We start from the raw sequence: 23,386 nt of genomic DNA, 5'->3' as shown, positions 1-23,386 counted from the left end.
TTCCTGCAACCCCTCCTACCCCTGCCTCGCTTGGTTTTCCGGTCGATTCAATGAAACAAGCTATGTTTCCCAGATCTTCAGTTTTATCTGCCCTACATTAAAAACACAGAAACACTCTGTCCACAGCGAAGTTGAGCTGTTCTTTATATAGAATGTGTGAATTTATGTCCTGCTACATGCATGCTACATGCTCCACTTAATAATGTTAGTATATGAAGCCCCAAGGAAAAACTGATAAACGTCAAAAGAGGGGCCATGGACAAACCTGAATACCCAATGGTGGCCATTTATAAGCCCAAGTTGTTCTCACTCAAGTATACTCCCCCTCTTGCCCACGTGTACTCGCTTTTGATACAGGGTTTCACTCTACAGTCTAGGCTGACCCGGGAACGCTCCATGTAGGCCAGCCTGGTCTCAAACCTGCATCCTCCTCCTGCTTCAGGCCCCTGGGAATGAATGACAGTGTGGACATGGGGCTTTTAAGTATATTTTTCCCTTGACATTTCCGACTATTTCTAATATAATTTTCAAGGCAATAGAGTTCTTGCTAAAAACGAAATGGTTTCTTGCTTGTTTCTTTGGATCGAAATTTATACAAACACATGACAGATACTTCAAAAAATGTTTTTGAGGAATTTCTACAACTTTAGACACAAAATTTTACACTTGTACTCTTTTTAAAGTGTAAAATTATACACCATCCAGAGCAGGGTTTTTAAACTATTATGAAAATTATAACAAGTAACTCTCAATTTACTTAAAAGTCAAATATTACGAGAGCTGGTGAGATGGCTCAGTGGTTAAGAGGACTCATTGGATCCAGTTCCCAGCACCTACATGGTGGCTCACAATCATCTGTAAATCCAGTTCCAAAGGATCCAGTCCTTTATCTGTATTGCTAGGGATTGTGCACACATGGTACATATACATACATCAGGGGCACACACAAACACACACACACACACACAAAATTAGAATCAATGAATATTTTAAAGTCAATTATTAAATGAAAACGTAAACCCGCAGATCACTACTTTTAAAATCCCAAACCTAAGCACTTGGGAGGCAGAGGCAGGCAGATCTCTGAATTCAAAGTCAGCCTGGTCTACAGAGCTAGTTTCCAGATAGCTAGGGCTAATTTACAGAGAAACCCTGTCTAAAACAAACAAACAAACAAGCAAAAAAAAAAAACCCAAACCTAGTTCATCTTTCTTCAAAGCAACGTGTTATGGCAGATTTCATGGCACAGGTTTGTAATCCCTGCAGGTGGAAGGTGAAGGCAAGAGGATCAGGAGTTCGAGGGCAGCTTGAAACACCTAAGATCATAGTTCAAACAAACAAAAGCAATTTCCTACCCAAGTTGAGTGGCACATGCCAGGAATCCCAGCACTTGAGAGGCAGAGGCAGGAGAAGTGATTGAAATTGGAGGTTGCCCTGTCCTACACAGAGGCCTACACTCCTGAGAATTACTAAGACCCTGTCTCAAAAAAAAAAAAAAAAAAATCATAGGCTGTGGGGAGGCAATATAATAGAGCATTTCAAAAGTCGAACTGATGTTGATACGATATTAGGGATGATGTAATAAAATCAACATCAATGTAATAACTGCATATTGCCTCATGACAGAGCCCAGCAGTGTCTGGCGCTGTTCCTCCCTCTCGACCACTGGCTTAACCCTGAGTCACTCTAGGGCAAGAGAAGTGTCCCCAGGGAAATGTCAGCAGAGACACAAACACAACTTACTTGACTTTACCTTACTGTGGAAAAAAAAAGTCTTCAAACTGCTACCTCAGAGTCCTTAACAGCAGCATCGTAATCACTTATTTTAGAAAAATAAGTTAGGTGGGCTTCAAACTGCTCCCTACTAAACCCTCCACATACTCTTCTCAACCAACCTTGGCAAGAACAGAATGATTAGCTCTCCACTTGCGCTGCAGTGGAGGGAAGAGGTACAGCAGGGAACACAGTATCTCTAAATAAAGGCAAATACTCCCATCATGCCAAGAAAGGAGGGAGGGGAGGAGGCTTGCCAGAGTCTGCTGGGAGATAACAGTGGGAACTGCTGGTCCATCTGGCTTTCATTCGGCTAACATTCACAGGGAACCAGGAGGGAAGGCAGGCCAGATACACAGACTTGGAGCACGTGGTTTCACAGACTGAGAGGGGATGGGGAAATGGGAGGAAGGGGGGGAAGCAATAGAAGGAAAAGGAAGAAAGAGGGAAAGAACAAAAACAAGAAGAAAGGCCCCAAAGGAAGAGATGCCCTGGGAAGCTTTGCTTACCCCTAACTGATGGCCTCCTCAGCCCAGGCCACAGCCCACCTCAGATGGCAATACCTAAACTGAGATGGCTCACACCACTCCTCTGTACTTTTAAGTACTTCTAGCAAGGAAAAAGGAGATACAGTATAAAGCACACAACGAGCTTCCTCTTCAAACTTAAGATTTAGACTTCTGCACAAGACAATCTTTGTATCGTGATCTCTGTCCATTTCTGGAAAGATGATGGATACACTCATGGCTTTAACTGGGAAAGGCTGTCAACATCAGCCTCGAACCACACACTCAATTTCATCAATACTTTAGGGACAAGAACTACCAATTAACACATGGAAGAATGCCACTAGTTCAAACAGGAATAGATTCATTCCGACCAGATACATGTGCACATGGATATATTTCAGATTTTGACATTAGCCAAATTTCTGTGACGGTGGACTTCTCTGATCCAATAGTTCCAACCCAGAGGCCCTACAAACTACAACAAAGTCGGACCATATGGAGGTCATTCTGTTCTGCTCCACGCAATCCACCCAGGGTAGAGATAGATGAAGAAACCACCGGCCAGGCCGAACCCATGCTCACAGAAACATTCTGGAACACGGAGATTTAAGATAAATTCAGACAATATGTTTCAAGTATGCAGAGCGTGGCTGCATTTGTTTGGAATTACTCTTTCAGTGTTTTTGAAATCTATATTCTTGAAACCCTTACAGCAAACAGCACCAGAGCAGTGACTTAACCAGAGAAGCATCTTTACCCCACTTCAAATTACAGGATACGGTTAAACCAACATGAGGCAACACCGCATCGCGTGTCATTGTTTTAAGCTAATGAGGATTATATTTTCCTGGTATATCCTTCCTGGGTTATAGTTGCTGGAGGACAATGTGTGATACTTACTGAAGGAGTGACACAAAATGGTACAAGGAGGGGAGGAGAGAAAGAGGGGGGGGGGTAGGGAATAAAAGACTGAAAAAGAAAAATCTTTGGGTCTGGAAGGAAGGTGGATAAAATAAATAAGAGTAGATGTGGCCTCTCCAGTAAGGACTCCCACAACTTCTAGACATGACAGTCTTCCCACTTGGCAAACACCCAGCACATATGTACCAAAGATGGTGGAGCACGGAAAAACTTACAGCATATAAAAATGTATTACTGATACCATTTCAATATGGCATCCACTGCCAGGGCCCTCTAGATGCAATGTCTTCTGTTTCCGTTTTCTTTCTTCTTTCTTTTTTTTCTTTCTTTCTTTCTTTCTTTCTTTTTTTCTTTCTTAATAGTAAAGGTAGAACATAATCTAGCTTGGTGCTTGTCTCATTTACAGTTGGAAGTGTGGTTTAAAGGTATGGAAGACAGGAATTCTACACTAGCCTTGGTTATCTGCCATGATGGAGAGGATCAATGTGAAGGTGATTCTTTTGACCATTAATGGTAAGAGCCCCTCCAGTTAATTATCCTGACCCTTAATTCTGCACAGTAAAAATGGGAATGCTATTCCGTGTTGCTCTTAGAAAAGTGACATGGGATTAAATGAGATTATGTGTTTAAAACCCTAGCATATCCCTACACATGTAGGACACCTATATCATCCTGCACTTTTCTATATAGATCTGTCTCTTGCAAATCCATCAAGTCTGAGGATCTGTCAATACAGGAGATGGCTATTGCTACTCCTGGATTTTGTGGAGGATTTTTGTTTGTTTGGGGTCTTTCTTTGTCGCTTCCCTCACCTAGAATGCCCTGCCCATTCTTCACTGCCCGTGAGATCTCATATTACACTTTTCCTTAACTGCCCATGCACCAACCACATCACACAGTTTTTGCTTCTCTGTCATGAATCATCCATCTGTCTCCATAAGAAAATGTGTATGTATTACTACACACACCAACTCATGGAAACAGCAGGCACTACGGACAACTTTCTCTTTTGAATTATCCCTTAGTCATGCATTTAATAAGCAGGTGTAGGCTGGGTGTGGTGGCACATACCTTTAATTCTAAAACTTGAGAAGCAGAGAGGCAGGTAGATCTCTTGTGAGTTAGGACAACCTGGTCTACAGAGCAAGGTCCAGGCAGCAAAAGCTACAGGAAGACCCTGTCTTAGCAAAGTAAAATAAACACACATAACTTCCTGTATTGACACACATAACTTCCTGTATTGACACATATAACTTCCTGTATTAGAGACAGTTCAAAGATTCAGTCAGTGTCATACCCGCCATCAATAGCACACAAGGATGGAGTAAAAATAGCGGACAGATGATCTGGGACTTTTTTTTTGAGATTATGATTCAATAGCTCATTGACAATATCTTAAGTAAGAGATGCACTGGCGATGCCCATAAGTGGGTAAAAGTGCTTCCCCCCAAGCCAGGCGGCCTGAGCTGGGTCTCTGAGTCATATGATAGAACAAGAGACTGATCTCTGTAAATTGTCCTCTGACCTCCCCAAGCGCCATGGCATCTGCACACACACACACACACACACACACACACACACACACACACGCACGCGCACATACAAATAAATGAATCAAATGCAGTTTCAGAGAAATGCAGCCTTTGTTTGTTTTATAACACAGCGTCTCTTATACTTCAGGCCTACCTCCAGCCCACTAAGCAACTGAAGGTGACCTTTACTCTCCATCCTCCCATCTCTGCCTAGAGGACGCAGGCTGGGAGAAGAAGTGTGCACCGCTGTGCCTGCTCAGAAACACACTTAAAGCCAAGCATAGAGTCGCACACCTGTAAGCCCAGCAGCCCCAAGAGCGAGGCAAGAAGAACACTGTGAGCTTCCTTCTAGAAGAGCTACGTAGTGAGACTCTGTCTTTAAAACAAAACCAATGACAAGAGAGCAGGGAGAGGGGATGGGTGGGGAGATATAGACACAGCTGGGTAGCACCGCGCCCTGAGCAATGTCCCCCATCACATGGACGACAGGTACAAGTGGCTGCTGTTTAACAGTCCACACATCACTGTCCCAGGAAAAAGATCAAATCTTAAACATTCAACTCAAGTTGGGGAACATCCATAATACAGCAAGATTATGAAGTTCCGAAATTAAGTTCAACTTAGTCATCAGTTTTACATACTATAACATAAGTGTGAGTCTATATCGCCTTTTGTCATACATGCACCATGTCTAAATGTCACCCAAAGTTCATTTGGGGTTTTATTTTGTTTTGTTTCATTTTGTTTTTGAGACAAGGTTTCGCTATATTATCTCAGCCTGGCTTCAAACCTAAGCTCCTGCCTCAGCTTTGAAGAATATCGAGAGGATAGACATGTATCTCCATGCAGCCCAAATTTCACGTGTTGCCAGTGGTGTCACATTAAGAGGTGGGGGCTTTAGGAAGTGCTTAGGTGATGAAGGTTCTGCCTTCATTATAAAAGCGCTGAAGAGACAGATATGCTGGCTGTCACCCCAGTCAATAGGGAGGCTAAGACAAAAGGATTACAAGTTGTGGTCAGCCTAGACAATGTAAGGAGACCATCTCTTAAAATACTAAAAACAGGGGCCTGGTGGTGGCACACACCTTTATTCCCAGCACTCTGGAGGCAGAGGCAGGCAAATCTCAGTGAGTTTGCTGAGGCCAGCCTGGTCTACAGAGCAAGTTCCAGGATAGCCATGACTGTTACACAGAGAAACTTGCCTCAAAAAAAAAAAATAAATAAATAAATAAATAAATAAATAAATAAATAAATAAAACAAAGCAAAAACAAAAACAAAAAAAAAATAATAATAAAAATGGTTGGTGGATGGAACATAGTTAGGAGGCAGACATGTGCCCAGTACCCACAAGAGCATTGGTTCCATCCTGTGTGGCAACTATTAAGAAAGAGCCAAGACTGCATCTGGGGAGGTTGAAGAAAGAACTGCAGTCTTCTTGGTCCACCATGTGAGGACAGACAGACAACAACGAGCGCCATGCTGCAGATGCAGACGGGGCCATCACCTCCGTTCTTCAGCCCTGGGAGGAACCAATTCCCATTTTTATAAATTACCGCTCTAAGGTATCACTTGCTATAGCAACATGAACAAACTAAAAAAACAGGTGCCATAAATATTTCTGAAACACGAATCAATCTCATCTTTTCTCCGACTGTATGACCCCATAAAACTGGACAAAATGATGCTTCTCTGTAGTTCCAGCACTAAGAAGCCTGAGGCAGGAAGATGGTAAATCCAAGGCTAGACTGGGCTATAATAAGAGAGTCTGTCATTGTCTCCCTCCTACACACACACACACACACACACACACACACACCCCTAACATATTAAAATAAAAACATAATACTCTGCTGGGCGTGGTAAAATACCCCTGTAATTCCAGTCTTTACAAGGAAGAGGAAGCCTGTCAGCTGTCCAAGGCTGGGCTGAGTCACTTAGACTATCTCTCAGAGAATAACTAACAACTAAGAAGCAATTACCTGAAGGAGAGTTCCACATTTTCCACGATAAACACAAATATTCCTATGGTTTGCCCAGTCACAAACACACCAGAGCCCCAGCTCCAAACTCCTTGTCCCATGCTGGGGTCACTTGAGTTTACTCAAGTGCTAATCCTCCCCTCACAGTTCCATGGAGCAGCTGCCCCTTGTATCCCACTAATTCTCTATCAAGCCTGCCTTTCAAGGTGGGTGCTGAGCTCTAGTTCTGAACAAAGCAGTAGGTCAAGAACGAGTAGAAGGAAACACCCTTCCTCCTAAACAAAAAAGGAGGAGAAAACACTCCTGACCCTTGAGAGGTTTTGGGGGAGGTGCGACCCAGAGCACTGGCTCTTCAGATTCTACTACTCTTCACCAGAGCCCTGATCCTGTCGGGGCTGGTTGCGTCGTGCCAGAGTCCTCTGTGAGTGCTAGCTACTATTCTGTGGTCTCCATCACCCGCACGGGACTCCATCCAGAGGACGCACATCTAACACGGAACGACAAAGACTTTGCAACTGGTGAGGATGCACAACCTTCTGTTGATTTGGCTTCATCTCCATCTGCTTCATATTCCACCACTCTGTTTACGATATCAGAGCAGGGTCTCCACTTTCAGAACAGGAAGTCCGGACTCCTCATCTAGGCTCTTAGCAACTGTTGACTGAGTGGCTATATAAAATACTTAGGCAGGACGGCACATGCCTGTGACATCAGCACTTGGGAAACAAAGGAAGAGGCTGATGCATCGTAAATCCATGGCCAGGCAGACCACAAAAAGATTTTGTCTAGAAAACAAAACAAAACAAAAAAAGCCGGGCGGTGGTGGCGCACGCCTTTAATCCCAGCACTCGGGAGGCAGAGGCAGGCGGATCTCTGTGAGTTCGAGACCAGCCTGGTCTACAAGAGCTAGCTCCAGGACAGGCTCTAAAGCTGCAGAGAAACCCTGTCTCGAAAAACCAAAAAAAAAAAAAAAAAAAAAAAAAAAAAAAAAAAAAAAAAAAAAAAAAAGAAGAAGAAAAGAACAACAACAACAAAAAAAAAAAAACTAAAAGGATTTAGTGAGAAAACCTGAATGCTCCAATTAACAAAAAGTAACTACTTGGACAAAGAGCTATTAGATCATTCCAGACTATGGAAAACATCATTATGTAGGGATCCGATCTTCATATTCTTTATGCACAGATCATTTTTGCTCCAGTAGCTTATTTGTTAAAGAAATGTACAACAAAAGGCTGAGAACCTCTGCAAAACAGTCCCAGTCCAGTCAGTCCCAGTTCCCCAGAGGGTGGTTGTTGGCGGGAGGTTGTTTGTTCAGTCAAGGCTGCTCAGCCCCAGACTAATCAAACCAAAACCATATTATTTGCAATACTGTTTGGCCAATAGCTTAAGCATATTTCTAGCTTTCTCTTATATCCTAAACTAACTCATCTCCATTAATCTGTGCATCAGGTCGTGGCCTGCCAACAAAGTTTCAGTGGGCTCCAGTGGATGTGTCTGTCCCAGTGGCAGCTACATGGCTTCTCTCTGATTCTGCCTACTCTCTCTATATTTCAGCCTGGCTTTACTCTGTTAAAGCAGCTTCTTTATTCACCAATGGCAATAAAACATATTCACAGCATCCATCACCTCCCATATCAAGTAGCTAGCAAATCAAAGCCAAATTTTAAAGGTGGACGGGTTATATACACGTGGTGTAGCCACAGATCAGCAAAGAGTGGGATCTTAACTGCAGTTATCTTGGATTTAATTGAATACACACCAGGGGGAAATAATATTAATAAACTTCACCTTACAAGCAATGGGGGCACGAGTTGTTTTGGCTGCGAAATGGCAAGCTAGTTTCTGTATCATGGGTAGACATGGATATATGAGAATAGAATAATAAATGGCAGGGAGGACTGGTTCATTCCCCATATCTATCATCCCAGTACTCAGGAGGCTGAGACGGGGGTGCGCGACAGTTGGTAGGTGGCCTGTATTTCACAGTGACAAGGCTAGCCTTCACCTTGTGTGAACCGAAGCTACCATGGAAAAGAGGATTACCTATGTTATTGATTCCACAAGGCTGAGTCATCTGAGAGTTGGCATATCACAAATCTGGAGTCAAATTATCTCAGCTTCCACCCCGTACTGGCCTAATATCCTTGTGACATGACACCTGAAACCTTGAACTCATGAACGGAGCAGACTGCTGACTTCCAACAAGCCAAGGCAATCACGTGATCAGCTGGCATCTGAAACCCAGAGCAAAGATTTTTCATCTTTGCTGTAACTCAACTTCCTGCTATTTCCACCAATACATGACTTAAGACTTTCTTTTGTTCAGTAACTATAAAATCCTCACGAAACTCTTACCACATTGGACCATGCTGTTTGGGACAAACTGGCTCAAGTTCCCAGGCCACAGTAACTCATACTTGGTAACAGAATAAACTACGCTGTCCCTTTGAAAGGGGAACTTTTGTGTGGACACCTATGCTCTCTTGCCTCAGCATCTTTTGTAGCGGGAATGACAGACCTGCCTCACAGCTTCTCCCATACTCATTTTAATTGTTGTTTTGGCGATGCTTAAAAATAGTGTGGCCAAAGCATAGGTGCATAGCTGTAGTTCCTGTTAATGATGAGAATCCAACCGGAGGATCCCTGGGGCCCAGGAAGGAATGCGAAACCAACCTGGGCAGCACAGGGAGACACTCAGTTCTAAAGCATTTGCCTGGGTGTTTATCTCAACAAGGTCTGGTTCTCAGCATGGGAATAATTTAAAAATGAAATAAATAGATACATTCAAACCAAGGCTGGCAAGATGCCTTACGAGGTAAAGGCATTTGCTGCAGGAGCCTGATTGATTATCTGAGGCTGATCCTAGAATTCATGTAAAGGTGGAGAGAAAACCAAGTCTACCAAATATCTTCTGACGTATGTGCACATGCGAGCACACACACACACACACACACACACACACACACACACAGAGAGAGAGAGAGAGAGAGAGAGAGAGAATGTGTGTGATTTACCCTGGAAGTCTCAATCCCACCTTTACCAGGATAAGTCTCTCTCTCTCTTTCTCTCTCTCTCTCTCTCTCTCACACACACACACACACATACACACACGCGCGCACACACACACACATACACACGCGCACACACACACACACACATGCACGCACGCGCGCACGCGCGCACGCGCGCGCGCTTTACATACATTCTAACTATGGGATCTGATTACTTCTCTGCTTAAGTGTCAACAGTAATTTCCTTTCACTCTGAGGACACAACCCAAAGCCTCTAAATGACCTGCAGGGAAGCTGGATTTTATCTCTGCTCTCTCCTCCTTATCTCACCTCCCACCTCAAGGATAATTTAATGACTTGCGAACTACTCTGACTTCTAGGCTTTTCTCTCTGTCTGGGGAAAGAACACAGTTCAGGCCAAACCTACCACACAAAGGTGTACTTGATGGCTCCTCCACTGTTGTTATAAATGCTCTTTTACCATCTCCATTGTCTTCATGGGCTTATCAGAATTATGCAATAACTATAGAATTAGTGGTTTTCCTAGTGCCTCCCCTCAGACGGTGCTGCAAGTCAAGGCACGTATCGTATTATGAACCACACATCAATCCAATCCCAAAATTTATCTGGGCCATAAAAGTGAGCAAGGATTTTCCTATTTAAAAAGCCAGATTTGGGGGCTGGAGAGATGGTTCCATGGTGAAGGACATTTGCTGCTTTTTCAAAGAGCCCAGAGTTAGTTCTTGGCTTCCTATCAAGCAGTTCTCAAATACTGTAACTCCAGAGGGAGTGATTCTGACACCATCTTCTGTCCTCTAGGACCAAGGAGCTCGCATACGGTGTACAAACATACGTGCAGGAACTCAAATGTCCACTTAAAATACAAATCTCTAGTAATACCAACACAAACAGAGACCAAAGTCATGGAATTTGCTATTCCTTTTCAGTTTCTTTAATAAGAAAAACAGCAAAAGAAAGCTTTTGAAAACCTCTTTAATTTGTTTTACTTATACTTTATTGGTTTCAGCCAATATCATTCCTCCCAGATCATCCCAATCAAACGATGGATTGAGCTAAGCCTGATGGTATACACTCATACTTCCTGAATTATGGAGGCACAGGTTGGAGCATCTCAAGCTCAAGATCAGTCCAAATTACATAAAGAGAGAGACCTGATCTCAAAATATTACCAGCTGGGCATAGCTTCAGTGGCAGAACACGTGCTAACATGTGTCCCCAGCACCACAGAAAACCAACCACCAAAACAAAAACCTTAGAGAACTTGGTAAGCTGTGTTTTTGTTTTGATTGTAGGATTTTTATTTCCTGCTTGATTTCCGCAATGGGTCCTAATCACTCCTGGTGTGCTGTCTAGTCCCATGAATTTATATACATTTTATCACTGCTATGCCCCTCACTTTACAGCTTTATTCCACTGTAATCAGAGTATACGGGATGTGTTTGTTTTCAATTTTCCTTTATCTGTTGAGACTTCATTTGCATCCTAACAAGTCACCAACTATAGAGGAAGTTCCATGGGCTGTTGAGAAGAATGTGTACTCTTCGTTGTTTGGGTGGAATGTTCTATAGATGTCTGTTAGGTCCACTTGATCTATGACACCAGTAACCACCAATGTCTTCCTTCTTAGTTTTCGTCAATTACCAATCAATTGCCACTTCTGGCTGCCCACCATTAACTCCATGGGAAGACCCTAACTCCTGAAAACAAGGCACATGTCGACTGAGGACAGAGAAAAAAAAATCTCAAACTGACCAGGACACTTCCCTGCTGGGTGCTTTCACAGAGCAGGAAGGCGCCCCGAGGGCTGCTGGGAGATGAGAGACAGCAGTAGACCCCACTGGCCCTGTCATCAGCCTGCCAACCACATTCACCCGTGGTAAAACATTGACCGGACTGTCAGGAAGGGGAACCAATTGCCTATATTTATTGGATCTGAACCTTGCTCGGTGAGGGAGAATGAAATCCTGGTGCTGCTAACCTGGCCAAAGGCTTCAACAGGGCTCACGCTGTCTTGCTAAATGGTCACATTGTTACACCATCACCTACATATTTATGTTTACCCCATAGATTATTGCTGCTGTCCCTGAAATAATTGTCTTGTTAACTCAGCAGCTGTCTTCAGTGTTTATCTTAATGTCTTGGCTTCCTTTGATCTGTTACCCACTTCCCCCGCTTTTCATCCAGCGGGAGTTCAATGAACTGGGATCTGCCCCTTTTTGCCTTCTCAACTGACTTTTCCCCTGACACGGGTGTTCACACCTCCTGCAATAAGTTCTGCCTGGGACGAACTCTCCCAAGGGCTGGACCCAGTAATCTCATTGTTTGCTTTAACACATCTATCTGGATAACCACTGGCAGGCTAATTTAGACCCAAAGCCCACTTCTCCATTGGGAATCTGCTGCCTCATTTATGGGTTGTGTACTATTTTCCAACCAGCCGACTAAGCTTCAGGCCACAATCATCCAATGTCTTCGTGACTCTATCATCCCCCTCCGTCCAACTCATCCCAATAGCCCATCAGTTCCACTTCTGCTACCATAATGATCCTTCCTCGGTCCATACAGATGTGCTGTCCCGTCCCCGCCCCCCCCACTTATCTCTGCCCAAATCCTTCTTCACATCTGGAACAAGAAGAGTTCCAAAGTGTGACTGTGACAAAAATCAACTACTTTTAATCCTTGTACAACTAAACTTTTAATCCTTGTACAATTAAACAGGTTTCCAGCGGCTCCTGAGGGGCTCCCAATTCCGCTGTTGAGAACCCCCAGCACTTAAACATAACGGTCATCCTGAAAATAGTTTCTTACATTAAACCTTCTAAAATTAAATAAATAACACTCTCCTGTTAACCTCGTATCCCTAGCCTGTACACACTATAATATTTATAGTTAACATATTTTTCAACAAAACACCAATCAAAACTTTTCCCTGAAAGTTGCAGATGTTTTAAAAGTTAATTTGAGTTGGGCATAGTGGCACACACCTGGAATCACAGCACTAGAGTTAGCTTAGAGAGAGGATAATCAGGGGGAATTCAAGGCCAGGCTCAGCTAACTTTGAGTTCAAGGCCAGTCTGGGCCAAGTAACACCCTATCTCAAAAGAAAAAAAAAGAGTTAAATTGAAATATAAATTAAAATATTAAGGAAAACTTTGAAGATGAATTATAATAAATTCCGCTTAATTTTTATTAAAATTCATAATAAAATTATAATTTTAGTAATCTACTACTAGCCAAAAACAAATAAAATAATTTTAACTAAACAGAAAAAAAGTTGAGAAATCAGCACATATTACCTAAAATCCAGCACGTAATAAAGAAAACTTCTTACCAGGTATACTGGATCATGCCTGCCACCCTAGCACTTGGAAGGCTAGGACAAGTTCAAGGGCATCAACCTCATCTCAAAAGCAAACGAAATATTTAAAACAACAACAAAAGACTATTGAATTACGGCTCAGAGCCTAAGAGTGCTTGCCACTCTTGGGGCTGGCTTGACTCCAGTTCCCAGAGGCAGGCAGTTCTCAACCACTAGAGACTCCAGTTCCCAGGAACCTTCTCTCTTCTGGCCTCTGATGGTGGATACTTCACTCACATAAGCATATTCTCACATGAAGAAACTTACATACTCACATAATTCCCATTTTAAGAGTTCTTTCCAGGGCACATGCCTATCGTCTTACTAGTCAGGAGGTATTGGCAGCAGAATCCAAACTCAAGTTCATCCTTAGCTACATAGAAAACTCAAGGCCAGCCTGTGTTACTACAGGAAACTCTGTCTCAGAAAACCAAATGGGAAGGAGGAAAGGAGGAAGGGAAGGAGGGGAGGGAGGGAAGGGTGAGAAGGAGGGGGAAAGGGAGGGAAAAGAAAAGAGGCGACTTTCTTTACAGTAAGTCATACAATTTCCTACGTACTGTTAGAACATCGCTTTTAAGTACATCTCACTGTAGCCTCCATTATACCTCATCTCACCCTCCACACTTTCAGCTACCCACAGCCAGACAATAAATATCTATAAATAAACCAGCCGTAAGTTTTTAAATTGTGTGGCCTTATATAATAGGACGATGACATCTGCCGCCCTCCGGCTGCATTCCATCCTGCCCTACCCAGAACCTGAATCGTTCTTTTGAGTAGTGTTATCCACGCTGGATATGCTACCTGGTAGCCGCACTGATTATCAGGTGGACTCTTAGCAACCTCAAGCTTCAGCAATGATGCCGCTTCATCCCCCTCACCCCAGCTCGGGCAAACAGTCGTACCATCCCACAGCATCCCAAGAAGAATACAGTGGAAGATATTTTGAGACAGCAGTCACGTAAGTTCTGTTATATTGCTATAATTGTTTTATCATTAGTTATTTTCACTATTTAACTATGCATAATTTCTGAGTTAAACTATCTTAGGTGTATACGTAAAGCCAAAATACAGTGTAATAAACAAAGCTTGGTGGTAACGGTGGTCAGGTGTCCACTGAGGTTCTGGGAAAACATCTCCCATGGGAAAGGCAGAAGTACGACACACTAAATCACACACTTGCTTAGGAATAAAAATTGTAATACAAATGAAAAAAATATAGCAGGCAGATCTGCATATAATCCTCACACCCGGGAATCAGAGACAGGGGGTTAACCATGAGTACCAGACCATCTGGGCTGCATGGTGAGTATGAGGTCGGCCTGGCTACAGAGTGAGACCCCTGCAGAAAACCATACGTGAGCCAGAAAAGTGACTCCCAGGAAGGGTGCCTGGACCAACACTGAGGACATACCTACATTTGATCCTCAGGGCCCTCACGGAAGAACGAGAGGACCAGCTCCTACAACTTGTCCTACAAACTCCACACATGTTCCATGCCAAGATAACACACAGATATGCACAGACACCCAGACACATGAATATAAATTTTAAAAACAATGTGTATATGTACATATACATACATACTTATAGACATTTATGAAGCCTTAGAATAAAAAGATCTAAAAGTGTTTTTTTAAAGATTGAACCAAAAATGTCACTTAATAAGAAAACTACCACAAACAAAGTAAATGTAGACAGCAAATCAAGAAAAAATAATGTTTGCTGTGTGAAAGTAATGGATTGATGCTCCTGATCTAGAGGAAATACAAAATCCACATAAGAAATATAAAATATACAAATAATCAAAACATGTACAATGGTATATAGTTATAATTATTATCTCAGCACATGACAAGATGGGGCAGGAGTGCCAAAAATAATAAAATATAAAAAAGCTAAACACCTACAATAAGAAACATAAATGACAAACAATCCATTGGAGAAAAACCCATAACCTCATGGGGGCAGTGGCAACAGATGCTTAATTTATTTAAAAACGATCATCTTTTTGCATGTAATAAAATAACAGGTTTGCAATGATAATACGATTATTAGTTATCTAGCACAAACTGACACTTTACCACACTTCCATAAATGGTAAGTTTCCTGCAGGACAACCACCAGGCAGGCGGTCTAAATTATCTTTAAATAGACACACCTATCATTGAGCACACCAGTTACAGTCCTCAGCAATTATTGTAAACCATTAACACCAGGTAATCAGCCGTGTTTATGATGGAGGGACTGACAGCCAGCTGGCCATCACCCTTCATGATTGTTCTGGGTTTTAGCTACAGTGTTCAAGGGCTGGGGGGTGGGTACAGGGATGTGGGGTGGCGGGGAGACTGGGAGGAGGAGGGGAAGGAGGGAAACTGCGGCAAGGACAAAAAATAATGAATGAATGAATGAATGAATGAATAAGTCACAGTGCTCAAAGGAAGCACTGAGTCAGAATCAAGGGCCCTCTGATGGTTCAAAGTTTCATCCAACTAGACACCCAAATACAAGACATGAATGTACATGAGATTTTAGACACACATCAAACGGGGAAAGGCATTGCAAAGAGTCATGGTTCACAAGGTCCTGGATCTGTCTCCTGATGACCGTCATTTATACCATGGGTCCTGGATCTGTCTCCTGATGACCGTCATTTATACCATGGGTCCTGGATCTGTATGCTGATGACCGTCATTTATACCATGGGTCCTGGATCTGTATTCTGATGACCGTCATTTATAGGATGGGTCCTGGATCCGTCTCCTGATGACTGTCATTTATACCATGGGTCCTGGATCTGTCTCCTGATGACCGTCATTTATACCATGGGTCCTGGATCTGTCTCCTGATGACCGTCATTTATACCATAGGTCCTGGATCTGTCTCCTGATGACCGTCATTTATACCATGGGTCCTGGATCTGTATCCTGATGACTGTCATTTATACCATGGGTCCTGGATCTGTCTCCTGATGACCGTCATTTATACCATGGGTCCTGGATCTGTCTCCTGATGACTGTCATTTATACCATGGGTCCTGGATCTGTCTCCTGATGACTGTCATTTATACCATGGGTCCTGGATCTGTCTCCTGATGAGCGTCATTTATACCATGGGTCCTGGATCTGTCTCCTGATGACCGTCATTTATACGATGGGTATATCAGTGAATAAGCCTGGATGGATGTGCGTTAAGGACTACGTGAGAACATTATAAGGGTGCCCGTGTTCTCGATAACTGAGTGGACCTTTCCAACACACTGTCCAAGTCACACCGCAAAACACCTGTCAACTTTGGGGGTATTTTTCCTTTGTTTTTAGTCTACTCTATACTCAATCCTAAAACCCTGCGGTATGTGCCAGAAACATCCCTGGATCTCCGTGAGTGACAGAGAACTGTGTGCTCAGTTCCCAGCATTCTGCTTTCTGGCAGCAGGCTTTTCCTCAGTGCGGAGTGTACAAAATGAGTGTGCATGCACCTTAGGACCAATCGAAGCAAAACCTAGCACACCCAGATTACCTACCAATAAAACTACCTGCAAAGGATTTTGTGTGGTTTTGTTTTTTGTTTTCTTGAGAGAAGATCTTAAGCCTCTGTAGCCTCAAATTTGAGACTTAACCTAGGCTGTCCTTCAACTCCCAGTCTTCCAGCCTCTACAGCCTCTAATTCCAGAAGGCAAGGACTGCAGGGGCACACAGCACACTCTGTTATCTGGGAAACAGCAAGGGAGTCTCTGCCAACGTTGTTAGCTTCAGACCGAGGTAATAATAATAAAAAAATAAAGGGTGGAAGGTGAGATTTAAGGCAATTTAAAGGGAATGGAAGGACTCCAAGAAATCGGATTGTAGCAGGCGTTCCAAGTACTTTTCAATACACTAGTAGGAAACAAAAGCACTTGAGGCCAGAGAGATGGTTCAGTGCCAAGTCTGCCCACATGAGAGGGAACCCACATGGGAGAAGGAGAGAACTAATACCCACAAGTTGTCTTCTGACCACTATTCTAGGGCATCAGTACATAACCACACAAAATAAATATATTATTTTTTAAAGTGCCTTAACCAAGTATTGCAGTACAGGCCCGTAATCCCAGAATTTGGGAGGTAGAAACAGGAGGGTCAGCACTTCAAGGTCATCCTCTGCTAAGTTCTGAATTCAAGGCCAGCTCTGGGTACCTGAGATTTTTACCTTGAAAAACATGAAGAGACTCAGCCTTCAAGAGCAGAAAGTGCCTTATTTGCCCCAGTACCCCATGACTCAACAGTGCCTCTCATGGGCATTGAAAGAATGAATGCTGGTTTAGTTGTAATCACATCCACGCACGATAGAAGACAGAGACGGAAACATCTGGAGATCTACAGGAGAAACCCTTGGATTGCTAGAGCATCATGGAAACCAGATCGCCAAACAGGTGGTTAGAGTCCTCAAGAGCCATTCAAGGGACGCACAACCAAACAGAACTCTTGAGGCAGTGGATGCGGCAGTGGGTGAGGCAGGGGATCTTGAGGCTACTCTGGCAATGCAGCAAGCTCTTCAGAAACAACAACCAAAGAAAGGAAAGCAGACTGTTCTCCATGAAGCAGCTTCCCCAAAGGCTGATCCATCTACAGCGCTTTTCAGAGACAAGTGGGGCAACTTGTGAACCGGATTAGCTAACACATCCTAAGGAAGAACTGAAAGCTGGTATGTATATGGAGATTGCCCTTTGATTTAGCAAGGCATTCATGTAAGAGACCCAAATCCATAAACCCTGGGGTGGTATCAGGTTCAGAGAAACACATGCCCATATCTGGGAATCAAACTCACGTCCCATGAAAGCCAGCCAATGCTTGATTATCTGGCCATATTCAAGTCCCATATCCATCAACCCTTAATAGCGTCTCTGGCCCAGTTAGTAGCATAATATAATTTTCCATAGAGGTTCATGACCTTACTTTAATTAATAAGGCAATTCAGAGAAGGTGCCCTAATTAATTAATTGCTCTCTGAACACTCCCTGAAGACAGATACTCGATTTCTGTTTACCAAAGAAATACCTGTGTATGGGGGCTGGGAAGACGGCTGTAGTTGGTAAGAAGCTTGCTTCCAAGCATGACTACCTGAGTTTAATCCTTGAGACCCATAGGGTGTAAGGAAAACAGCTACTCCTGCAGGCTGTCCTCTGAACTACCCCCCACACACCAGGACATGCCTGCACATGCACACATGCAGCTATGAGCACACAGACACACACAAAAAATAAATTACATGCATATACACATAAAATAAATTATTGTAATTAAACTATTTTGGAAAAGAAGAGACATATACTCAAGAGTCTGTAAGTGTATTTCAACCTCTCTAATTCCAAGACAACTTGAAATGAAACATACTTTGACAGCCAGACTACTAGGCAACCTAAAGCCATGAAATTCTGCCTAGCTAGTTTGAATGACACATTTTTTTACAATCCACACGCTACCTCAAGTTCTAGAGACATGTCTCAAGTGAATACATAAATAAATTTCATATTAATAAGTCCTTAATGTAGCCATATCTGCATTTATACTTTAAATGTGGGCAAATACGTTATTCAATTAAAATGACAGTCAAAATCCCTTTCCACTCACCGGGAATCATTTATATTTCATACAGCACTAGAGATGTCTTTGGGCTTACGGAGAATTATAATGGGGGAATCAAAGCAAACACTGATGGACAATCACAAAGAGCATTCTGCTCATCAGCGAAGAATACTGCACAGTGGGATTCCATGAGGACATTATCAAGGAAACCACCTGTGTCATTCTCTCTGTCAGATAAATTAATCACAAAAGCAATACACATCTAAATGCAAAAGAGGCTGACCTCAATCGCAGGCTCCCATGCTCTCGTGAACATGCTACCAATAGAAACTTCAGGCCCCCTGTTACCGTCAACATTTACTAATAGAATCTCCAATTTTGGCATCTCCCAAATCACCCCATTATGATACCACCATATTTCCTTAAGAAACAAAGAACTTGGCTGGGCGGTGGTGGTGCACACCTTTAATCCCAGCACTTGGGAGGCAGAGGTAGGCAGATCTCTGTGAGTTCAAGACCAGCCTGGTCTACAGAGTGAGTTTCAAGACAGCCAGGATTGTTACACAAAGAAACCCTGTCCCGAAAAACCAAAAGAAGAAAAAAAGAAACAAAGACCTTGCTTTGGACGTGACGGGCACTTCCACAGAAGGCCACTCTGACTGTGATATCAATGGACTTTGAGCAACAGCAAGGGAAAGAAATGCCAGGAGCCTCTGTCTTCAGAGACCAGAGCAATACTTTTCAGACCTGCTCCTGGTAAAGACTATTAGCCCACCAGTGGGCACGCCTGTCATCCCAGACACTCGGGAGGCTCAAGACAAGAAGGAAGCAAAAGTTCGAAGCCAGTATAGGAAAACTAGTGAAAATGGATTCTTAGGAAGAGCTGGTGAAGTTACTCAGAAGGGACGTTCTTGGCTAGCATGAAAAAGGCCTGGGTGTGATGCCCAGAAATACACACACACACACACACACACACACACACACACTCCCTTCTCCTCTCTCTAGGACTGAATGCCTACCACAGGCAAATTCCAGTAAGGAATAAAGACACACATAAATACATACATGTACATATGTATATATGAACATGCATATATTCCTACATACATAAGGACACCCTGTTCAGTCTGTATAATGTTACATATATATATATATACATATATATATGTATGTATATATATATATGTATATATTTTTTTTCAAGGCTTACCTTTTGGATTTGGATAAACATTTTGTGTGCTCTTTTTATTACTTCCTTTATTTTTTGAAATTATGATATAACTATATCTTTTCTCCTTCCAACCCTCCCATCTACCCTTCCTTGGTATCTTTCAAAACCATGGCCCTCTTTTCCATTAACTGTTGTTACGACATATGACTACCTAACTATCTCCCTTCGTTTTAGAGACGCCTATCTCTAAACCTCCCTAAACAGTTCCTCTCCCTTCTTCATTGCTTCTGACACTCTCTGCTCCTCTCCTCAAAGGCTGCCCTCTCTTTATAGATATTTCCCCCTGATGAATCACTTCCAGGTTTGAACAATCACTAGTGACTTGAAATCAAAATTACCAGTAGACATGTGCCTCTATTCCCCAAGCTTGTGACCTAACTCCTCGTTGTTTACCTCAACAATCAGGCACTGAACAGACTTGGACATTTAACACTTTATCTCCTCTTGAATATTAATCACCAGTCTGAGTGATGGCTGCCAGTTACCTAAATTCCAGCCTAAAGTCACCCTAGGTAGCACTGCTTCTTATGCCCTGGATATACATCCAACAGGACCCTTGAGCCCTGTGGTTATTTATTGACAGTTAAAGGCCTCAACTTCCTAATCCACTTTCTTCTCATGGGTTCCACATCATCCTGAGACCAAACCCAGCAACAAGGCCAGCTGGAAGTATATGCCACTCACCCCAAGAAGGCAGAGCCAGGAGGCTCATAAGTTCTACATAGTAAGTTCAAGAACAGCCAGGACTATATAGAAAGCTTCTCTAAAAACAAATAAAAAATTTCAAAAGTGGGTGGGGCTTGAGTGGTAGAGCATTTCCTAGCATGTCAGTCAGTCCTCAGTATTGGCTGAGTATGGTAGCAACAAGCATTTTTAATTCTAGAACTTGGGATGTATAGGCAAGAGGATACACAGGTAATGGCCATCCTCAGCTACAGAGAAGATTTGAGGCCAGGGCTTGCTGTATGACCAGACTTTTCCTGGAGAGATGCAATGCTCAAGCTAATCCCCCTAGACAGAGAACTCACAACAGAGTACGGGTACCACCAAAGTCCAGCCCGATGAACCAATGACTTTTGTTGGGGTTCCTTACAGGAATATGGGTGGGCAGTTACTTAAAAGAGCAGGAAGGACTCAAAAACAGCTGCATCACCAAGGCACACTCCAGCATCACAAAGCTGGGGACCGAGAGCACACTGCACAGCTCGCAGACAGCTCGACAAGCTGAAGACTGTCTTTCCCAGGTGCCTCGGTTAGTTTGAACCTCTTCCAGGCAGCTCAGCTGCTTTCTGCTTCTTCCAGACAGATGGTCTAGTCTCAGTGTCATCTTGACTTGTCTGAGTGACAGGAAGTCTAAGCTTTTATTCTTTACTCTGGTAGGGAGGAGCCTAGAGAATCTGGTCAGTTTCAGGACCCTCCTTAGTGGATTTGAGTTGTTTTCCTTCCTGTTTAAAGAGCTTCCCTGTGGGATAAGCTAAAGGTGAGGTGTTCTATTGATTGCCTACCCAGGATGTTCCATCATGCTAGTAGGTGCCTGACCATTCCCTGGCTTTCAAATGCCCTAGAGCTACAATAAGAGCAGGCTCCTGCAAGAAATAAAGGAAATGTCGCCTTTTCTAGGAAGTTTCTCCTAATTACCCCACCCCCACGTTCTAGTTGTAAGGTGGACCATTCTTTCCTTTATGCTTTGCTTATGCTTTCCTATATGCACCTGGTACCAAGTTTAGCATCACGTATTACAAGTCTGCCTGTGTAGATATGTGTCTCTTATAAACACAAAGCACAAATGTGAAGCACTTAACTATCTGCTAGGAATATACTCAGATCCAGTAACTAGCAGCTAAGACTACAACCTCAGGATCTGGACATTCTCCACCCACTCACACATACAGAGGAAAACGTAGGCACCTACTGCTCAAATAAACAAAGACTGTCCAGTTCCTTATTTGAGCACTTTGAGATGCTCAGATTCAGGCATTGTGCCACAAAGACAAGACTTAGGAATCCACTGTATTTTCAATCAAATTATATGAGTATTCTACTCCTTCTTCTTTATATCTTTATTCTTTGTAGCCAGATAACTGACTCTCCATAGCTCAGTCGTGCCCACTTCCTGCTTCTCTCCCAAGGACACACAATTCTTTGTACAGAATGGGTGGGTAAGGATGGAAAACAGGGTGTTCTAGGAAAGTTTTAATCCACAGACATTCTCAGACCTCTCTGCCAGCCTGATTATAGAGCAACCCACCCCTTCCAAAAAAAAAAAAATCTCCAAAAAGTTAATTTTATTCAATTTTAAAATTATTTTAAGGAAACTGACATCCATTTTCTAAGATTAGCTGAGGTATCCTCAAGTGTCCCCAAAGTAACTTTGTGGAACCTCTTCAAAATATGATCGCGTCAAGAATGGTTATGTACTCCTGGGTTAGCTTCACTTGGGTGCTGGAGGCGGGAAACTTCTGTTACCCAGTGAGTTTAGAGGCCAGCCTAGGCTATATGAGACCCTGTCACAACTCCACCTCCCAAAGAAACACTGTGAGAAACTTCTCACCTCGTAACTTTTAACATAAAATTTTAAATAAAAAAAAATATAATGATTTTATAATTTTAGAGTAACAAACATACATTACTACATTAAAGATGTTACATAGGAAATTTTTAGTCATGTTTCCTTAGGGGTTTTAAAAGGCTCTTATCAAAACAGTAATGTTTAATTCAGCAAAATCATGAGAACCTCAAGCTGAACTTATCTCAAAATTTTTAAATGACTTACTCTTTATCATTTTAATATTTTTATTCTTGAGCTTAAATCTTTGTTGGATAGTGCTTATTGGCTTATATAATTGTTGAGTCTTCTATAAGAGTGATCAAGAACAGACTACATGATGGGTGGGTGGGTGGATGGGTAGGTGAAAGAACAAAACTCTAACAGGGCTCATCGTAAATAACACACCTTCACCTGCTCTCAACAGTTCTTGGTAAAAATAAATAAATAAATAAATAAATAGAATTGCATATACTACTGTTAGAGTTTTATTACACTCTCCTGGCTTATTCTCTTGTAAGAACTTGGTAGAGATATGGGCAAGACAGGAAGCAGCAGGGCAAAGGCCAAGTCAGTTTCCTTCTGTATCAAAAGCCTTGATGGCCCCTCTCTGTCTCTACATTTTATGAATGTGAAGACAAACATGACTGCTGCAAGAGTTCACAGGAAGGTGGAAGGGAAGAGTCCAGTGCCACACTAGGTTGTAGAACCTGTTGGGAATGTGGCTCAAAGGAGCAAGAGGATGCAGTCATCTGCATGTTTCTCACGCTCTCTAGAGTTGGCAAAATAAGCGATATGGGGATTGGTGAACAAAGTAAAACCAAAACCCCAGCTCCCTATTGCCTCATACATCCGCAGTCACCCCCACTACTCCAGCAACCATTCATGAGGCTCATGAAACACTCAAAGAACCAGGCCAAGTGAACAGATGCAGAGAGAAGTAA

The 23,386-nt window shown here is 42.8% G+C and overlaps 1 protein-coding gene across 2 annotated transcripts in view; it reads right to left on the bottom strand.

Moving 5' to 3' along the window:
- Window positions 1-23,386, bottom strand: part of Runx1t1 (RUNX1 partner transcriptional co-repressor 1) — a 144,690-nt gene that overhangs the window by 58,398 nt on the left and 62,906 nt on the right. The window lies entirely within an intron of this gene.

This window comes from Arvicola amphibius, chromosome 11 (genome assembly GCF_903992535.2).
Source record: "Arvicola amphibius chromosome 11, mArvAmp1.2, whole genome shotgun sequence".
Classification (NCBI taxonomy): Eukaryota; Metazoa; Chordata; class Mammalia; order Rodentia; family Cricetidae; genus Arvicola; species Arvicola amphibius.
Note: the sequence above shows the minus strand (reverse complement) of the source record. Positions and strands in the feature narration are given on the sequence as shown.